General features: G+C 58.6%; 1 long non-coding RNA gene and 1 other non-coding gene across 2 annotated transcripts; both read left to right on the top strand.

Annotated features, from left to right (window-relative positions):
- Positions 1-14,384: 14,384 nt before the first annotated feature.
- LOC117099503 lies at positions 14,385-14,510 on the top strand. Its single transcript, XR_004443839.1, has one exon. It is a non-coding gene; the product is annotated as a U6atac minor spliceosomal RNA (small nuclear RNA).
- Positions 14,511-16,309: 1,799 nt separating this feature from the next.
- Positions 16,310-17,818, top strand: LOC117099193. The gene is made up of 2 exons (XR_004443734.1): positions 16,310-16,628; positions 17,217-17,818. It is a non-coding gene; the product is annotated as an uncharacterized LOC117099193 (long non-coding RNA).
- The last annotated feature ends 350 nt before the right edge of the window (positions 17,819-18,168 follow it).

Raw genomic sequence — 18,168 nt, forward strand, 5'->3', positions numbered from 1 at the left:
GCTTGGAGAGCGTCGTGGGCTGACGGTGGCCCCTGGAGCCCGTGACTGGAACCTTCTTTAGAAAGGGGGTCTTCCCAGATGTGGCTAAGTTACTGGGGAGAAGACTGTCAGGATTGTCCACGTGGCCCTAAATCCAATGACAACTGTCCTTAGTAGACACACAGAGGAGAGACATGAGGTGAAGAGAAGAGACACTGGGAGGAGGAGAGACATGGGGGAAGAGGAGAGACACGGGGGAGAGGAGAGACATGGGAGGAGGAGTAGAGAAACGGGGAGGAGGAGAGACAGACAGGGGAGGAGGAGAGACACGGGGGAAGAGGAGGAACATGGAGGGGAGAGGAGAGACATGGGGGAGAGGAGAGACATGGAGGAGAAGGAGAGACATGGGGGAGGAGAGAGACACGGGGAGGAGGAGAGACACGGGGAGGAGGAGAGACCGGGGGGAGGAGGAGAGACACGGGGGAAGAGGAGAGACACGTGGGGAGGAGGAGAGACATGGGGAAGAGGAGAGACATGGTGAAGAGGAAGACATGGGGGAAGGAGAGACATGGGGAAGAGGAGAGACATGGGGGAAGAGGAGAGACATGAGGAAGAGGAGAGACATGGGGGGAGGAGAGACACGGGGGGAGAGGAGAGACACGGGGGAAGAGGAGGACACGGGGGGAGGAGGAGAGACGGGGGGGAAGAGGAGAGACACGGGGGGAGGAGAGACGGGGGGGAGGAGGAGAGACGGGGGGAAGAGGAGAGACACGGGGGAAGAGGAGAGACACGGGGGGAAGAGGAGAGACACGGGGGGAAGAGGAGAGACACGGGGGGAGGAGGAGAGACACGGGGGAAGAGGAGAGACACGGGGGAGGAGGAGAGACACGGGGGGAAGAGGAGAGACACGGGGGGAAGGAGAGACACGGGGGGAAGGAGAGACACGGGGGAGGAGGAGAGAGACACGGGGGAGAGGAGAGACACGGGGGGAGGATGAGAGACATGGGGAGGAGGAGAGACACGTGGGGAGGAGGAGAGACACGGGGGAGGAGGAGAGACATGGGGGAGGAGGAGAGACACGGGGGGAGGAGGGAGACACGGGGGAAGAGGAGAGACATGGGGAAGAGGAGAGACATGGGGGGAGGAGGAGAGACATGGGGGGAAGAGGAGAGACATGGGGAAGAGGAGAGACATGGGGGAAGAGGAGAGACATGGGGGGAGGAGGAGAGACATGGGGAAGAGGAGAGACATGGGGGGAAGAGAGAGACATGGGGGAGGAGGAGAGACATAGGGGGAAGAGGAGAGACATGGGGAAGAGGAGAGACATGGGGGGAAGAGGAGAGACATGGGGAGGAGGAGAGACATGGGGAGGAGGAGAGACACGGGGGGAGAGAGGAGAGACATGGTGGGAGGAGAGAGACACGGGGGAGGAGGAGACACGGGGGGAAGAGGAGAGACATGGGGGAGAGGAGGAGACACGGGGGGAGGAGGAGAGACATGGGGGGAGAGAGACATGGGGGGGGAGGAGGAGAGACACAGGGGAGGAGGAGAGACACAGGGGAGAGGAGACACATGGGGGAAGAGGAGAGACACGGGGAGGAGGAGAGACACGGGGGAGAGGATAGACACTGGGAGGAGGAGAGACATGGGGATAGGAGAGACATGGGGGAAGAGGAGAGACACTATGGGGGAAGAGGAGAGACATGGTGGAAGATTAGAGACACGGGGAGGATGAAGAGACACGGGGGAGGAGGATAGACATGGGGAGGAGGAGAGACACAGTGGAGAGGAGAGACACAGGGGGAGGAGGGAGAGACATGGGGAGGAGGAGAGACACGGGGGAGGAGGAGGAGAGACACGGGGGAGGAGGAGAGACATGGGGAGGAGGAGAGACATGGGGGGAGGAGGAGAGACACGGGAAGAGGAGATACATGGGGGGAGGAGGAGAGACACGGGGGGAGAGGAGAGACATGGGGGGAGGAGGAGAGACACGGGGGAGAGGAGAGACATGCAGGAGAGGAGAGACATGGTAGGAGAGACACGAGGGAAGGAGGAGAGACAAAGGGGGAGAGGAGAGACATGGGAGGAGAGACACGGGGAGGAGGAGAGACAAGGGGAGAGACATAGGGGAAGGAGAGACAGGGGTGAGAAGGAGAGACACGGGGGGAGAGACATGAGGGAGAAGGAGATACACGGCGGGGAGAGGAGAGACATGGAGGGGAGAGGAGAGACACGGGGGAGGAGGAGAGACATGGGGTGAGAGGAGAGACATGGAGGGGAGGAGGAGAGACATGGGGGAGAGGGGAGACATAGGAGGGAGAGGAGAGACATGGGGGGAGGAGGAGAGACACAGGGGAGGAGGAGAGATATTGGGGAGGAGGAGAGACATGGGGGGAGAGACACGGGGGGAGGAGGGACACAGGAGAGAAAGGAGAGACAAGGCAGTAGTGGATCGACATGGGGGAAGAGGAGGCTTGTGTGAAGACAGAGGTAGAGATGGGAACGATGTGGCCACAAGCCGGGGAACGCCTGGAGCCTCTAGAAGCCAGAAGCAGCAGGCAGGACCCTCCTCTGGAGCCTCTGGGGGAGCCGGGCCCTGAGACACCCGGATTCTTCGGCCCCCAGCACTAGCAGAGAATCATCCTCTGTTGTCTCAAACCTCCCAGCATGTGCTCATTTGTCACAGCAGCCACTGGACACCCCCAGAGAGAGCTTTCCCTGCTTCCCAGGGACCAAGCGTGACCCAGCCTTAGTTATCGGGACCCCGGTGTCTGTGTCCCTGACACCGCTGTGAGCTGACCACACTGGATTCAGAGCTCCGTGGGGCAGCACCAGGGCTCTTCCTGCCTTTCTTTAGGGTTCACACTGCACCCCCAGCATTTAGCCCGAGGCCAGCTGACAGGAGGTGCTCGGGCGCCCTGCACTGCTGGAGCATATGCAGGGGTCCCCTCTGCAGCCAGCAACTGCGTGTGGCACCTGCAGGGAGAGGCGGCCATGAGCCAGCCCAGCTCAGCAGGACCAGAAATAGCAGAGGCTGCCAGGGCCACGGGGCAAGGCCAGGATCCCTGGGTCAGGGTCAAGGTGCTCTGGGTAGTGTCCTCACTGTTGGGGCCCAGGCCCATGGCCTGAAAGATGACACCCATCCCGACCCTCCTATGATCTTGGACAAAGTGCCTCCCCTGCCTCCGGGTAGGAGGCAGGACAGAGCTGCCCCCAAGTGGACTCCGCGCCCCTCACAGCAGGAGGGGCCAACGGGAGCCCCCTCCAGTGACCTCCATGCCTCCCTCACCAAGGACAGCTCCTAGAGCGCCTCCTGCTCTGTCACCCACCACGCAGCGTCCTTAAGCCCACCCTGGGCTCCCTCAGCCTCTCAGAACCCGGCACTGTGACAGACCCTGCGTGGGCAGGGCCATCCAGCGTGAACCTCCAGACCAGCACCCCCATATTTCCAACACAGCGGCACTTCCTGCCCCTCTCCAACGCAGCATCTCCTACAGTGGGGACCATCAGGGGATGGGGGCAGCTGGGAGGGACGAGCTGTTTACAGAGGATCTGGGCTGACCACCTCCCCAGAGCAAGGCCCAGAGACAGCACCCTCCAGAAGGCAGCACCCGGGGGCCCGGGGCCAGACGGATGGGCTGGGTAAGGGCTGCTGGGTGCCTGGAGCAAGTATGTCCCCACCAGGACAGGCCAGTCCTACACTCCACCGGGACAACCACAGGGACTCCCTGGGCCACCTCCTCCATGCTGCCCACCTCTGCCCAAACCACCTCTCAGGGCAGGGAGGAAGCTGGGTCCTGTGGAATCTGACCCCATCACCTTCCTCCTCCCTGGCCCCGCCCCCTCCTGGGCTCCATCCGCTCTTTGCCGTCCTTGGGGAGGGGCTGCTCTTCCCGGCCCCAGGGCCTTTGCAGGGCTGTCTCTTCTTACCAGAGCCCTCTCCATCCCGTCTTCCCTGGCAAACTCCAACTCATCCTCCATGCTGTTTCCTCAGGAATGAGCTCTGCCCATCCCTAAATGAGTTTCCCCAGCTCCCAGAACCCACATGGCTCAAATCCAGAAATCATCTGCTTAGAGCTGGTCTTCCACCCCGCCAGCCCCAAGCTCCAACAGGGCCGGGCCACGTGCCTGTTGGGAACGGTCTTCCCACCAGGGCCTAGTGCAGGGCAGGACACCTCCCCCAGCAAAGAGACCTCCCTCCCCTAAGGATCCCGCCCTACTCAGACCTCTCAGACCAGCAAGCCTGAGCCCCGGACAGCTGCCAATGGTCAAGGGCCTCCCTGCACCAGGTGCTGGCATCCCCCAACAGCCCTACCAAGCAGCCACGGCTTCTCTGGCCATTGACAGTGGAGAAAACAGGAGCAGAGAAGGGAACGGGTGGCCCTGGGGTACCAGGGCGTCTAGACAGTCTGACTGCAACCACTCACAGCAGCCCAGTTCCATCCCAGACCTCCAGGGACCATCCACTCCCTGTCTGGGATGGACCCCGCAGGCAGGGGAGAGACATGAGTCTGCCTCCCACTCCCACAAGCTCATGTCCCGCCCCCAGCTCTCTAAAGGACAGCACTTTCCAAAGCATGTGTCTGCAGAGCCCTAGACCAGGGGTCAGGGGTTATGGGTGCTGCTCCATGGTGGCAGAAGTTTGGGGAGCACTGGGTGGGCAAAAGGGGCTGCAGATTTATTGCACGCAGGACTTCTCAGAGTTTCCCGGGAAAGATGCGAACAGAATTTCCCAAACATCTTCAGCCACGGGGATGCGGGGGCTGTGGCTCCCAGCAGACATCAGTCAGCACCCCACTTCTCTGATAGACAGCAGGGGCTGACCTGAGCTCTGCAGTTACGCAGAGCTGCCTTCAAATTCCTTCTCTCTTCCCTACTAGCTGGGGGTCCTCTCTGAACTTCAGTTTTCTCTTCAGTCCCAAAGAGGAAGCAATGCGCAGCTCCCAGGGGCCAGACATCATGTACGTGGACACCTGGTTCCAGCCCATGTGCAGCGGGCACTCAGAAGGCAGAGGTCTTGACTGGCAGGCCTGAGAGAGGGCAAAGCTGGCACCACCCGTGCCTCCGCATGCTCTGTCTGGAGGCATTTTTTAAACTAATTTATCTTCAGCCTCACCGAGCTCTGGTGCCCCAGGGAAGCTTCTGTAAGTGCTTCAGCCTCCCCAGGGCTCCCCAGCCTCAGAGCTCATGGCGTGGTGCACAGGTGCGGTGCGTGGGAGGCAGGCGAGGGGTGTGGGAGGCAGGTACAGGGCATGGGAGGCAGGTGCAGGGTGTGAAGGCAGACGAGGGGCGTGGGAGGCAGGCAAGGGGCGCGGAAGGCAGGTGCAGGGCGCAGGGCGTGGGGTGTGGGAGGCAGGCAAGGGGCGCGGGAGGCAGGCGAGGGGCGCGGAAGGCAGGTGCAGGGCGCAGGGCGTGGGGCGTGGGAGGCAGGCAAGGGGCGCGGAAGGCAGGTGCAGGGCGCAGGGCGTGAGGCGTGGGAGGCAGGCAAGGGGCGCGGGAGGCAGGCGAGGGGCGCGGAAGGCAGGGGCAGGGCGCAGGGCGTGGGGTGTGGTAGGCAGGCAAGGGGCGCGGGAGGCAGGCGAGGGGCGTGGGAGGCAGGTGCAGGGCGTGAAGGCAGACGAGGGGCGTGGGAGGCAGGTACAGGGCATGGGAGGCAGGTGCAGGGTGTGAAGGCAGGCAAGGGGCGCAGGAGGCAGGCGAGGGGCACGGGAGGCAGGTGCAGGGTGTGGGGCATGGGAGGCAGGCAAGGGGCGCAGGAGGTAGGCAAGGGGCTTGAAGGCTGTGGGTATGATTCAAGACGGGCTATTCTGGTCCTCTCGTGGGTGCCAGAAATGCTGGGCTCTTCCTCTGGCCAGAGGGTCTCAGGGCTCCAATCACGGCGACCAGCACCTACCCCTGAGTTAAATCCCTGCAGCCTCTGGGACGGCCCAAATGCCCAGGCAGGGGAGGGCACCCACCAAAGCGACACCAGGCCCAAGGGACTCGCCCAGCCTGTCGGCCTTACCGTGGGGAGAACAGGCAGCCTCTCCCTGCCAGTGTGCACTAGGGCCTCGCGGGGCCACCAAGTCTCCTAGGTGGCCTCTGCTGGGGCACTGAAATGTCACCTGGAGGGAACCCTGAGGCTGGCCCACACTTTGGTGCTGTGACATCTTTTGGGCCAATCCCAAGAAGGTTCAACCTCCTACTCCAGCCCCAACCCCCAGCCTCACCAGCAGCCCTCCCGGGGCCTCTGCCTAGGCCAGGTCCCCGCCTAGAGTGCCTTCTTCCTTGGCACAGCGATGACCGTGCAGGCCCTGGCCGCCCTCCCGAAGACCCCGGCCCCACTTGGCCTCTCAGACCAGAAAAGCCCCTTCCTGTTGGCGCCACCCATCCCCAAAGCCTGGCCTCCATTTCTGCTTAAAACCTGCACTCAGGGTTGCTGCAAAGTTCTCGTAAGTAGGGGCTGCTCTGGTGTGTGTGGCGTTATCCCAAAGTCATTCCGCACCCACTGTGTGGCCTGGGGCCAGCAGGTGGCCTCTCTGTGCCCTGGGTTTCTCACCTGTCCGTCCAGGCAACAGCAGTGGCCACCTCTCGCCAGCCTTGCTGTCCTTAGAATGACTTGTTTTTTTTTGTTGTTTTTTTTGTTTTTTTTTGAGACGGAGTTTCGCTCTGTTGCCCAGGCTGGAGTGCAGTGGCCGGATCTCAGCTCACTGCAAGCTCCGCCTCCCGGGTTTACGCCATTCTCCTGCCTCAGCCTCCCGAGTAGCTGGGACTACAGGTGCGCGCCACCTCGCCCGGCTAGTTTTTTGTATTTTTTAGTAGAGACGGGGTTTCACCGGGTTAGCCAGGATGGTTTCAATCTCCTGACCTCGTGATCCACCCGTCTGGGCCTCCCAAAGTGCTGGGATTACAGGCTTGAGCCACCGCGCCCGGCCAGAATGACTTGTTAAAATGGCATGCCTCCCCTCCTGGGGTACTGAGGACCTCAGCCCCAGATAACTGCACGGGGGTCTGTGAGTGGCTAAACCAAGACGCACAAGCTGGGCTCACTGGCCTGCACCACATCCTCCTGTCTGCGGCACAGGCTGGGCTTCTGATGGTGGAGAGGACTTGTCCTCTTGCCTGTCCCCAGCCCATATCCATAAACACCCGTGGAAACAACTGAACGAGACAGAATATTACAGCAAGAGCCCTCTTGCAGGCTGCCTCTGGGATCTAGAGGCAGAGCCGGACCGTGGGCAGCCTGAGAAGTTTCCAGAAGGGCTGTGAGCCAGTTCCTGGAGGGTGGACGGCCTGTGTCTGAATCCCGCCTGGTCCTGTAGGCCCGAGGCTCCGTCCCTTCTTCTTTCAGGCCCTCAGGATGCTCACAGGGAGCCAGCGCAGGGATATTTATGTCCCTGAGGAAGGGGAGCCCCAGAGCTTGGTCCATGCAGAGCTTCCGGCCCATCGGAGCCTCGGAGGCCAGGGCAGAACTGGAGTGCTCAGGAGGCCAGCTGGGTCAGGCAAGAAGGGTCTCCGGCCAAACGCCAACCCTGGGAACGTTCCGTCCCCTCCTCCCTCCTGTACGTCCGGGGTCAGCAGTCACTCTATTAATAGAGGCCCTTGAGCCCTGAGAAGAGGCCTTCTCCCCCTAGACGGTCATCACCCTCTCTGCAGAAGCAGGGAACGGCAGCCCCTTGAGCAGGCTTGACCGGGAGGCCATGGGGGGCATCCCTGAGAGTCGGAGAGACCCAGGGAGTCCTGGGCCTGCCAGGCAGGGCAGTTACCACTCTGCCCAGAGGTCACCACAGGCACTGGGAAGGGAAATTCGTTTTCTCCTTCCTAAGACACCATCTACTTCAAGGCCAATATCCATTTCTTAATAGTGCTGGGGGCGGAGGGGTGGGGCGGCAAAAAGAAACCACGGTAACTGTGTACTTCAGGCAAAGTGCCTCCTCCTCGGGAACCCAGGATGTGACGGGGAAGGCATCTGCACGCAGGAAACATCTCATTTTAAACCCTCTGGGCCATCGATACACAGCACTGAAAGAGCCTTATCTGGACCCTCCTGCTCCCCCTGCACATCACTGACAGAGTCTTCTACTCCTAGAAAACCTTCAAACATACAAAAAGGCATGCTGCGTCCTTCCCTTGCCCTCCAGGGCCTCCCTGAGCTGCTCCACACTCTGGACCCAACGGGAAACAGAAACCCATAGGAATGCCAACGACTCTCTATAGAAACGTCAGTGGTACCCGTCACGTGCTGACTCGTAAGATTAGGGCTCTTTTTAGTTTTTATTGTACTGTTTCTCCATGTCGTTTAGTTTGCTGTTTGTTTTTAGAGATGGGGTCTCACTCTATCGCCCAGGCAGGAGTGCAGTGGCATCATCACAGCTCACTGCAGCCTCGACCTCCCAAGTTCAAGCAATCCTCCCACCTCAGCCTCCTGAGTAGCTGGGGCCACAGGTGCGTGTCACCACGCCTGGGTAATTTTTAAATTTTTTGTACAGATGGGGTCTTGCTGTGTTGCCCTGGCTGGTCTTAAACTCCTGGAGTCAAGTGATCCTCCAGTCTCAGCCTCCTGAGTAGTTGAAACTACAGGCGTGAGCCACCGCGCCTGGCTCAGTGTGGCTTTAAATGCCTCTATAGTTAGCAGGTATCCTGTGTATCACACAGAAAACATGACCTTCTGTAAAAAACAATGCCAGAGAGAGTCCGGACTGCAACTGGAACTGCTGCGTGCTGGGCGCACACCAAGAACCCCACACATCTAGGCACCTCCCAGCATCTCCTGGGGCCCTGCTGCCGGCTGCACCTGAGGGTGTCACCTTCGATGTCCTGTGGACACTCCAGCCTCAGTTTCTCCATGGGGTAAACAGGACAGTCAGGGCTGACTGCCACCGAGCCCTCACCATGAGCCCAACCCCAGAGCGGGCACTCTGCAGATCAGTCCCTTCAAGGGGAAGACACTGAGGCACACAACAGTTAGGGGCCTTGCCTCAGCCCAGAGAGCTGGGCGGAGAAGGCTGTGGTGAGAGCAGGGGGCCCTGGCCGGGACGCAGGTTGGTGCGGTGCGGCCCCGCCCCCTGGTGGACGCTGCTGAAACTGCCCAGCCCTGCGCCCTAAAAGACGGGTCCCCCTGTGCTCCATGCCTGTTGGGTGTCCCACCCTAAGAGGGGCGACTGGCTGGGGCAGACACCCAAGCCCCCGGGCACAGCAGCCTGACACTGGAATACTGCTCCCAAAGTGATCAAAGCAGCCAGGCACTGTGGCTCACGCCTGTAATCCCAGCACTTTGGGAGGCTGAGGCAGGCGGATTGCCTAAGCTCTGGAGTTCAAGACCATCCTGGGCGACACGGTGAAACTCCGTCTCTACTAAAATACAAAAATTAGCCAGGAGTGGTGGCGGACACCTGTAATCCCAGCTACTCGGGAGGCTGAGGCAGGAGAATTGTTTGAACTCAGGAGGTCGCAGTGGGTCAAGATGGCGCCACTGCACTCCAGCCTGAGCGACAGAGACTCTGTCTCAAAAAAAAAAGGGTGATCAAAACAGAGGCAGGGGTAGGAGGAACACCCCACCCTGGGCCAGCCCACCACCCAGGCCAAGACCAGCAGGACGGGGGCTGGCAGGCAGCGACACCCACGAGCCAGGGGCAGTTCCAAAGGACCAGCCCATTCGAAAGGCTGCTGGTCAGCGTGGTGGCCATTAGGAGTGGCCTTGAAGCTGACCCTATGAGCCCCAGTGGTTACTCAAAGACTTGTGACGGCCCCAGGAGGGTCCTGGGTCACCAAGGCCTTCCGTTCCGAGAGGCAATGAGTCTTTGGAGCCTCTCGCTATTCCTGGGAATGTCGCCTTGGCTTTGATACGTCCCCGGCTCCCAGCGGACAGCCTCCCAGGAACCTAGGAAGGCCTCTGGGACCAGCCAGCAGGTGGGTGGAGGTGAGTGAGAGGTGGGCAGGGCAGGGGCCAGGCGACCCCATTCCTGCCTCACCCCACCCCAGGCAGCCCACAGATGCTGCCAGTAAGATATGACTCCAGGGGACATTCCCTATAAAGGCAGCTCTGATCCCACCACCACATCGCTAACTCCGCAGGAGGCTGCCAGTGGCCGGGAGGAGCGTTTCTCCCTGCACTCACTCCACCCTTGCTTCGTCCTTCCTTCTTCGTGGGTGCCTGGAGAAAGAGCAGGCAGCCTCGGCCAACCACATAGCCGGGTTTCTGTGCAGGGAGAACGGCCACCTGTGGGGACCCAAACTGTCCTCAGCCTTCTCTCCTGCTGAGTACTGACTCACCAACACTTCCTCAGATATGGAGCAGAAATGTCATCAGCATTCTGGAAAATGCAGGCTCCCCAAAGCCATGTGAGCCTGGAAATAAGAGTACAGGGCCAAGCACAGTGGCTCACACCTGTAATCCCAGCACTCTGGGAGGCCGAGGCGGGTGGATCAATCGAGGTGAGGAGTTCAAGACCAACCTGGCCAACATGGTGAAATCCCGTCTCTACAAAAAAAAAAAACCCAAACAATTATCTGGGCATGGTGGCACATGCCTGTAATCCAGCTACTCTGGAGGCTGAGGCACAAGAATTGCTTGAACCTGGGAGGCAGAGGTTGCAGCAAGCCGAGATCGCACCACTGCATTCCACCCTCGGCAACAGAGCGAGACTCCGTCTCCAAAAAAAAAAAAAAAAATCCCCCAGGCCTCATTTTCATAAGCCCTACTGCCTGCTAATAGGCTTTTTTCTCTTTTTTTTTTTGAGACAGAGTCTTACTCTGTTGCCTAGGCTGGAGTGCAGTGGCGTGATCTCAGCTCACTGCAACCTCCCTCCTGGGTTCAAGCAATTCTCCTGCCTCAGCCTCCCGAGTAGCTGGGATTACAGGTGCCTGCCACCACACCCAGCTAATTTTTGTATTTTTAGTAGAAATGGGGTTTTACCACATTGGCCAGGCTAGTCTCGAACTCCTGACCTTGTGATCCTCCCTGCTTGGCCTCCCAAAGAGCTGGGATTACAGGTGTGAGCCACCACACCCGGCAAGGCTTTTCTTTAAAGAAAAAAAAAAAAGGAATTGTGCAAGTTTAACACAGTATATCCCAGTTTTCTTCCCTTTTGTCCATGGGACATTTCAAGAGACAACTGGTCACTGAAGCCAATGCCAGGAAATGCTGCGTGAGGGCAAATAACAAAAGCCCTCCAGCTCCCGTTACTAGGGCTGCCAAATTTAGCAAATAAAAATACAGGGCACGCCATTACCTTTGAAGCTCAGATAAACAATGAATAAGTTTTAGTATAAGTGTGTCCCATGAAATATTTGCGATATGCTTACAGTAAAACATGACTCATTTGTCTGAGATTCCATCTCAATGGGGCATCTTGTATACTATGCAGCAGCCCTGCCTGCCTCGACACTTGAGGGGAAAAGTTCGCATGGCCCAGGGCTTTGCCAGGGCTGGAAGGGAACCCACGCCTGCCCTGCCCATGTCCAGCACTGGGAGCTGGGGGCCGGGTCCCTACCCCACCACTCTGTGATCATGCCTATGATCCCAGCACTTTGGGAGACTGAGGCAGGTGGATCACCTGAAGTCAGGAGTTTGAGACCAACCTGGCCAACATGGTGAAGCCCCATCTCTACTAAAAATACAAAATTAGCTGGGTGTGGTGGGGTGCCCCTGTAATCCCAGCTACTCAGGAGGCTAAGGCCAGAGAATCACTTGAATCCGGGAGACGGAGGTTGCAGTGAGCCGAGGTGGCACCAGTGCACTCCAGTTTGGGAGACAGAGCAGGATCTGGGAGGGCATCCTCTATGCCATGTCTGACTGTGGATCCCCAGGTGGTGGCGGACCCTAGCTCCACGAGACGTTCATTTTCCACTCTTCAGGATAAGCGTCCAAATTCCTCGTGGTTAGAGGAATTCTCCAGTTCTGAGACTCCGTCTCAAAAAAAAATTGTGTAGTGCCCTTGAGCAAGTTCTTCCCCTCCCTCAGTCTCCATGTGCTCAAAATGGGAGGGTCAGTAGGCGATCTCACCTTTTCTTATTTCTGGAACTTTCTCTGGATGTAGCCTGATTTCACATGGGGGACTCTAAGAACGGCCCTCGGAAAGCGAGACTTAGGATCCAATGAGTTATATCCCTGGTGACTCGAGCTGAGTGCAAAGTGGACTCCCTGAGGGTGATCACTCTTATTGCCCCGTCCACCTTTCCGCCCCAGGTGCCAGACACTTGGAGCTGGGCTGACTCTTCCGCTGGTCCAGACACATTTGTGGGCCCCAGAGGGACTTCCAGCAGTTGACATGAGCATGTGCCTGAATCGGGGCTGAGGACATGAATCTCAGGGCAATACCAATACTGATCATGCCTTTGTTCAACAAACACTTTGGGACACCCTGTGTGCAAGCGGTGCACACATCTTGTGATGCAGCGGTCAGGAGGAGAGGCGGCGTCTGTCAGAGCTGGAGTTCAGAAGCACCAGCAGACATGGGGAAACGCAGCCTCCATCCGTGCAGTGCAGGCTGCTTCCACGGGTTCTACACCGAGTCCAAGTGGGTGCTGTGGCCTCCCAGGTCCTTCCAGCCTGGTCCTCCCAACCCTGCAAAGACCCTCTTGCCATCTTCCCACTTCTTGGGTTACCACTGGTAAGTCTCCTGGGTGACGTGCAGACCTCCAACCTCCACCCAAAGTAAAGACAAGCTGCTATGATATCAGGCAGAACCCAAAGGGCCTCGGTGAATACAGATTCCCGGGCCTGACCACAGACCCTGGACTCAAGACTAGGGAAGAGACAAGAATCTGTATCTTAGCAAACCCCATCCTCGTGACAACACAGGCAGGTGGGCAGTGCACAGAACGCCGGCCGTGCAGATGCTTGGACCCCCTGGAACTCATAGAGCCCCAAAGCCACCAGTCCTTCACAGTCTGGGCCCCAGGGTGACACCAGGCCTCCCGCTGCCAAAGATCACCAGCCAGGCACACCACTCTCAGCCCCCAAGGTCCTAGCTCTGACCTCCAGGCTGCTGCTTCCCGCGCTACACCTTGACCGTCTTTGCATGCCTTCCTCATGCACCTGGTTTCCTATTTGTAATCCAGGGCTTGCCCTGAACCTTCTAAAGAAGACCTGACTCAGGGCTGGCCTCCTGCAGCAATGCCCAGCCCAGCCCGCCAGGTCTCCAGGGAGAGGAAGTTAAGGAAACTTAAGAACCTGACTTAACCTACAAATTCAGTTTTGTTTTTTCTAATTAATATGCACAACTGGAAACACACACATCCCAAAAGCTCTGAGAAATGAGTATGGCCATTCACAGTCCACAGCACACAGCCACCAGGAATGGGCCACTGAGGACCTCTGTGCTTGTTTGTGCACACATCCATGTCGGCAGGCACGTATGTCTGCATGTGTATACACATATTCACGTGTGTAAACGTGTGTCCACCATCCATGCGTGCACTTGCACGTGTGACTCAGGTGCAGACGTGTGTGTGTGCAGACATGTGCATGTGTAGACGTCCGCGTGTAGACATGCGTATGTACATACGTGTAAGGACGTGTGTGCACCATGTATGGACACGTGCATGAATGTGCAGAGGTGTTGAGGACGGATGTGCATAAGCGATGATCTTCGCCAGGCCGGGTGGTGCCCCAGGATGTGCAGACCCCCGGGCTCCTTGTCAGGAAGGCCGCGTGTTCCCGGTCCCCGAGCCTCGCAGGGCCCTGCCCATTGAGGCGATGGGAGGGGCCCGGCCTGCGGGGCGCCAGAACCGCCTGGGGGACCACGGAATGGAGGACACGAACTGGACGGGACCGCGCCGAGGCGCCAATACTGACGTTGTAACCTGGAGCCCGAAGGCATGTGCGAACGCCAGAGCCGAAACCGGCTCCAGGGCACTCGGCCATGCTAAGGCTCGAACTCTCCACCCAGGACCGCACAGAGCTTGCGAGAACGTGGCGGAGCGGGCGAGGCGCATGCGCAGCGGCGTCAGACGCCCCATAGCGTCCAGAGCACCCGCTGTTCCCCTGGCAGGGCCGCGTCCGGAAGTCCGTGGAGCGGAGCTTCCGATCCTCGTTCTCTGATTCGTTACCAACCTTCCACTTCCGTAGACTGTTCCTTCCCGCCTTCCGCCGTCTGCTGGGCGTGTCGCCGCAGGAGGTGCGCACCCGCCCTGTTTTGTTTCCGGGGGAATCTACTTCTCTGAAGGACGCTCGGGACTTCCGTTTGTTCCCTGCAGCTTCTGATTGGCTGCTTTTATGAATATATTAAGGCACGAAAAACGGTAGATTTATTTCTTACACGTTCAAACTAATAAAGACGATTGAATGCGAACAGTTGTGGTTTCACACTGGACCCTGACATTTCTATAAACGTACCTCCATGGATAGCGAATAACAAGTCGCCATCACCGAAAGGTGGATGCAGTTTTGGTCCTTAAATATGGAACCTCATGCGGGCTGAGCCGTGTTGTATGAAAGGAGAGAAGGTTAGCACTCCCCTTGACAAGGATGGAAGAGGCCCTCGGGCCTGACAACACGCATACGGTTAAGGCATTGCCACCTACTTCGTGGCATCTAACCATCGTTTTTTGTTGTTTTCTTGTTTTTGTTCAGACGTGAGTCTTAACGCCATCGCCCAGACAGGAGTGCAATGGCGCGATCTCGGCTCACTACAACCTGCACCTTCTGGATTCCAGCGATTCTCCTGCCTCAGCCTCCAGAGTAGCTGGGATTACAGGCGCGCGTCACCACACCCGACTAATGTTTTGTATTTTTAGTAAACGGGGTTTCGCCGTGTTGGCCAAGGCTGGTCTTGAACTCCTGACCTCAGGTGATCTGCCCGCCCTCGGCCTCCCAAAGTGCTGGGATTACAGGCATGAGCCACTGCAAAGTCCGGCGCATTTTTTGTTTTATCTTCTTTCGTCTTCTTTCCCCGGGACGCGGGCTGGGGATGCGCGTGTGCACGGGTGCGCGGTTCTGCCGCTGCGTGGGGCTTTTCCCTTCTTCTTCACCGCCCCTTCTTGGCACTGGGTCGTGTTCGCGTCCCGACATCCGGCAGGGCCCGTCTCCCGCGGGCGGCCCGGTCGCCGCCTCAGGCACAGGGCGGCTCGGCGGGTTGACGGGCGCGTCTCCAGCATCGCAAACGTTCGGGGCCTCGTTCAAAGTCCGATGGAAGTTTCCGCTTAACATTGATTCATTCGCAGAAAACTAAGCATTGGGCACAGCCCGGAGTTACGGCAGCTACCGAGCGAAGCCGCTGCCCGCCCGGAGAGCATTCCCGGCCATTCCAGAGCCTCCGCCCCCAGCCCAGTGGAGACGGGCTCCAGCGAGTAGGGCGGATGGGGAGGTCCACACCCAAGTCCAGATCCAAGGAGGCGCGAGGACCTCGGAACCCTCAGACGCAGGGAGGGTCCCGCAAGGCCCCGGGGCTGGAGGGGAACCAGGGGCTAGGAGAGGGGTCAGGGGATGACCCGTTTGGGCCAGGGCCCCATGGACCTGTGCAAGGACCTGAGCTTCGACCCTCAGCAAGGGCGAGACCTTGGACAGCCTCCCGCAGGGGAGGGACGGGACCGAATGAGCTCAAAGGACATCCCTCCGGCGACCACGCTAAGAACAGCCCAGCGGGCAAGGATGGCAGCGGAAAGACCTTCGGGGCTGCGGCGGGGCGAGGCCGGAGGCCGGATGCGGGCAATATAGAGGGGCTGAGAGCCCTGGGTTCTGGAGAAGATGTGCCAACAGTCGTGGAGGGCAGGGTCAGGGGTAACTGCAGGGTGTCAGTTCCCCTCCGGGGAAGGACGCGGGGCCACCTGCTGAGACAGCCAAGGCTGCGGGAGGCGTAGGCCCCGGGAACTGGAGGGCCCGGCACCGAGGCTTGGGATGCGGAAAACAGGCAGGCCAAGTGCGCGCCGCTCCAGGGCTCAGGCCTGCACGGTCAACACACCAGCCACATTAAAGCCACAGCCTGGTCCGCATCCCTTAGGAGGGGGTGGGCCGATCCAAGTGAGGGCTCAGCCTGGAGGCTGGAAACCGCGGCCCACCCCACCCCCTGCACCCCGACAGTGAAGCTGCCAAGCGAGCTTCATCTGTTGCAGCCCCTACCCTTGGGGTCACCCTATATTCTGGTATTTCCCTCCCCAAAAGGCCTTATGGGAACCCTCCCTCCTGCTTACCACGCTTTTTTTGTTTTTGTTTTGAGACGGAGTCTCGCTCTGTCATCCAGGCTGGAGTGCAGTGGTGCGATCTCGGCTCACTGCAACCTCTGCCTCCCAGGTTCAAGCGATTATCCTGCCTCAGCCTTTCGAGTAGCTGGGACTACGAGGCTCCCACCATGCCCGGCTAATTTTTCGTATTTTTAGTAGAGACGGGGTTTCACCGGTTAGCCAGGATGGTCTGGATCTCCTGACCTCGTGATCTGCCCGTCTCGGCCTCCCAAAGTGCTGGGATTACAGGCGTGAGCCACCGCAGCTGGCGCTCACCAAGCTTCTGACAGAAGAGTTGACTATCAGGAAAAACTGAGAGAGACCTTGAAATAGGCACAAGGAAAACACCCTCTGCTCGACCTAAGGAGCCTTTGCTCTTCACTGTTCACAGCTCGAAACTGTTGGAAGCTGAATGTGCCTGTCCAGTGGGATGTGATGATTACTGTGGATTTTGACCTTTTGCCAGTTTTGAATCTATTTGCAATTTGTCTCAGCATTCGTTTGCCTGCGTAAGTGTGGTACTTTCAAGCGGTTGTAACATCTTTTTTTTTTTTTTTGAGACGGAGTCTCGCTCTGTCCACCAGGCTGGAGTGCAGTGACGGGATCTCGGCTCACTGCAAGCTCTGCCTCCTGGGTTCCCGCCATTCTCCTGGCTCAGCCTCCCGAGTAGCTGGGACTATAGGCGCCGCCACCTCACCCGGCTAATTTTTTGTATTTTTAGTAGAGACGGGGTTTCACCGTGGTCTCGATCTCCTGACCTTATGATCCACCCGCCTCGGCCTCCCAAAGTGCTGGGATTACAGGCGTGAGCCACTGCGCCCAGCCGGTTGTAACATCTTACAGGCCCCCCTCATTAGTTATGTAAAATCTTTGCCAAGTGGATCTGGCCTTTAACAGTACCTGCACCCCCTGCTCCCCCGCACCCGTCCGGCTTGGTGGTGAGGGTCAGGGTCTGCCATGAGGGCATGAAATGCCATCTCAGCCCATAGCCAGGAGCGGGCATCACTCTACTGGGATTCAGCATCCTCTGCCCGTCCTCTGGGTAACCATACCTGATTCTCCTCTTCACTGACTCTTTCTTTTCTCCTATTTCTCAGAACTCATCCTTGACCCTAAGGTAGCTCCTTGCTGGGTCGGTGAATCCACACGGCCAACACCTTAACCCACTACACTGTTTTGAGAGCCTCCTTCATGGGCTGAAATGCAGGATGTGGCAGGATGTGACACGCAGCTTGTTTTCCTAAATGACACAGATGGACCCCACCTGTGCATGGTTCCCATCGATGGAAACCACCAGAAAGGCACCCAGAGAGGGAGAACAGCAAGCAGGCTGAGAGCGTTCACCTGGTCTGTGTGTGTGTCCCCATCCATCACGTCTGTCCTGGGCACAAACTCCTGTAGGTTTTTAAACACAGGACTGGAGTAAGGACTGGAAAGATATTTATCAAATAACACCAATCTCCTGATGAGTCAGCTGTTTGAACACGCACCCAGCACCACCCGCCGTGTCCTGAATCAAGCATGGAGCGTGGCCTGCTGCTGCCCCCACTGCCAGGTTACAAGGAACACAGGAGACGGGAAGATGCTGAACAGCCCCACGGAGACGCACTCAGCAAAACCAGACCAGGAGGCCTCAAGATAAACGACCTAGTTTCAACGGATACATGGTACAGAAAAAAGAGGGAGGACCTGGCGATTTTTTTTTTTTTTTTTGAGACGGAGTCTCGCTCTGTCGCCCAGGCTGGAGTGCAGTGGCCGGATCTCAGCTCACTGCAAGCTCCGCCTCCCGGGTTTATGCCATTCTCCTGCCTCAGCCTCCCGAGTAGCTGGGACTACAGGCGCCCGCTACCTCGCCCGGCTAGTTTTTTTGTATTTTTTAGTAGAGACGGGGTTTCACCGTGTTAGCCAGGATGGTCTCGATCTCCTGACCTCGTGATCCGCCCGTCTCGGCCTCCCAAAGTGCTGGGATTACAGGCTTGAGCCACCGCGCCCGGCCCTGGCGATTTTTAAAAAGACTTGAGGGGCCGGGCTCGGTGGCTCACGCCTGTA

This window comes from Trachypithecus francoisi, unplaced genomic scaffold (genome assembly GCF_009764315.1).
Source record: "Trachypithecus francoisi isolate TF-2019V2 unplaced genomic scaffold, Tfra_2.0 Lachesis_group16, whole genome shotgun sequence".
NCBI lineage: Eukaryota > Metazoa > Chordata > Mammalia > Primates > Cercopithecidae > Trachypithecus > Trachypithecus francoisi.